Below are 2,497 nucleotides of genomic sequence, written 5' to 3' on the forward strand. Positions count from 1 at the left end.
TTTAGCGGGTGTTGATTTCTTTGACACTACAATTTACTCGGCTCCAGTTCACGCTGTGGTTGGCATGGCCGGATTCAGCCTGGATGACTTCCCTTGTAATGTAAGCTTGCAGCTTTGTTTTCTATACTCAAGCTCTTTATATGGTATTGATATTCTACCTTTTCTATTGATATTACCTTCTTTTTTTTTTTTGTCGACAGTTTAGTTTATGGAGCTTGATTTGAAGGTCGGCATTTGGATATGCAAGAGTGAAAGCCGATAAGACAAAGCTACTGTTTGAGGTAGATGAATTGTGTTCTTGGTTCTTGCATGTTATTTATTTATTTTTCATTCCAGTACATTACAATGGATGGAACAGTAGCTGACTGGTTTAAAATTGCCAAGCTAAACTGGGGATTTTCCAGGCCGTGAACGATTTCAAGCTTTACAAGTTCAATAGTTGGCTTTTAGAGCTTGCTGATTTGCTTGATGCTGCCAAGAGCTCTTGCTTTGTTGTGCAGCACCTGTTTTTGGATCTTGCCAGTCGCAGTTTTGTCCAAGGCCACGAGAATGATGACGCTTTTTGGCACCATGAACTCTGGCAAACGCTGTCGACAGAATGAGAGTATCTCCTCCTCCTTGCTTCTCATGCCGTGCTTGAGGGACACAAATGCACATGGAGACTCGCCCCACTTCTCGTCTGGCCGCGCCACCACAGCAGCTTCCAACACTGCTGGATGCGTGGAAGAAAAAGAAGCAAACTTTAACTAGAAACAAAGAAGAAAAAACTCTCCTCTTACCTGTACAAGATGCTCCCACTTCCAGGCTGCTAATGTTCTCCCCTCCAGAAATGGTAATATTCTTGGCTCGATCCTTGATCTCGATGTATCCATCAGGATGCCAAACTGCCAAGTCCCCTGAGTGGAACCATCCTCCTCTAAAGCTCTCCAGCGTCGCCTCTGGATTGTTCAAGTACCCCCTGAACACCATGTTCCCACGCATGCAAACTTTGCCAATGGTGACACCGTCCTTGGCAACCGGTTCCAGAGTTTCGGAGTTGAGCACCTGTAAGCCGTCGAGGCAAACATATTTCACACCCTGCTGAGCCTTGAGCCTGGCCTGCTCATCGGGCTAAAGGCTGTCCCATTTGGGATTCCACTTGCACACTGTGCATGGACCATATGTTTCTGTGAGCCTGTAGACATGCGTCACATGAAACCCGAGAGCTTCAATTTTAGCCAGGACTGCTGCCGGAGGAGCCGCACCCGTGGTCATTATCCTGACTTGCCTGTGTTGGAGCCGCAAGAACGTTGAGCCTGTTGCCACACTTATGATCGTGTTGAGCACCGTGGGAGCAGAGCAAAAGTTGGTCACGTTGTGCTCGGCTATGGTGGCAAAGATTCCTTTGGCTATCACCTGTGGAAACGAGGAACTTTACTGCTCTACAAGCGTAAATGAAGAGACGAGGAAAAGCAACCCTGGTGAAGGCATATGTTGGTCCCGGCCAGAGCTGCGACTGCCTAAGAAAAGCACCACCCGTTGCAATGGAAGAGCGGGAGAGTCCAGAGATAGATGCATGGCAAGCTTAAGCCAGCTTCACGTCTTATTCTGGAAGAGGCCAGTTGTAGAATTGTGGAAGAAGACGTAGAATGGAAGACATTTTTTTGTCTATACAGAGATCGAGGATGTGGCAGCGGTATGAAAGTCGAAAGTTCTCATTGTTGCTGAGATCTCAAAAGTGCAGGCGGTGATCTGGCGAACCTTGTTGGGAGGTAGAGAGTTTTTAATTCTACTGAACAGCTTATCATTTGCAGACATTTTCCAGGAGAATGACTTGCAAATGCCACTGAGTGGCTTCAGAGGGGCACAAGTTTCGAGATGCATGAACGTGGGTACAGTAAACATGCTGATTTTGTTCCGTTTCAAAGTGTCACTTGAGTTATTTCTTCTCACAGCTCGATCATCTCCAGGAAATGATCCCATTCCGCAAGCCAGTAGCATAGCTTAAGTCTCCAATGTGGAAAATTGCATCTACGACCTCTTTTGCCATGGCATCAATAACTTGCAGTGCACCAGGCTGCAAACATAAATAGTTTGGGAGCGTGAAGTTGGCAAGATGTAAGAGTTTCTGAGATTTAACTTACTTGGATGTAATGCTCCAAGCTGTCATCTCGTTCGGCCTTTCCCATGTCTCCAAAGATTAAAAACTTCGTACAGTAAGGTCCTCCGGCCGGAGGAGTAGTGAACGTTTTCAAGTTGGACCAGCCAGAATTATCACTGCAAATAATCAGACTTTAGAGTCAGCACAGACGATGAAAGGAAACCTTCCTTACCTTCCATATCGGTATGAATATCTTGTATCAGGCCTAAGATTTGGCATTCGTGCAATGTGTACGAAACCAGGTCATGCCAACTGAAGTCCTTAGCTGGTCCCGAGACAGCATCTACAGCGGAAAAAACAAAATTAAAATATAAAAGAAGCCAAGAGAAAAATAGAAATCGACATCATACCACACAA

General features: G+C 45.8%; 1 pseudogene; it reads right to left on the reverse strand.

Annotated features, from left to right (window-relative positions):
* Nucleotides 1-446: 446 nt before the first annotated feature.
* Nucleotides 447-1,962, reverse strand: LOC9659702 (annotated as a pseudogene).
* Nucleotides 1,963-2,497: the final 535 nt, after the last annotated feature.

This window comes from Selaginella moellendorffii, unplaced genomic scaffold (assembly GCF_000143415.4).
Source record: "Selaginella moellendorffii unplaced genomic scaffold, v1.0 SELMOscaffold_12, whole genome shotgun sequence".
Taxonomy (NCBI): domain Eukaryota; kingdom Viridiplantae; phylum Streptophyta; class Lycopodiopsida; order Selaginellales; family Selaginellaceae; genus Selaginella; species Selaginella moellendorffii.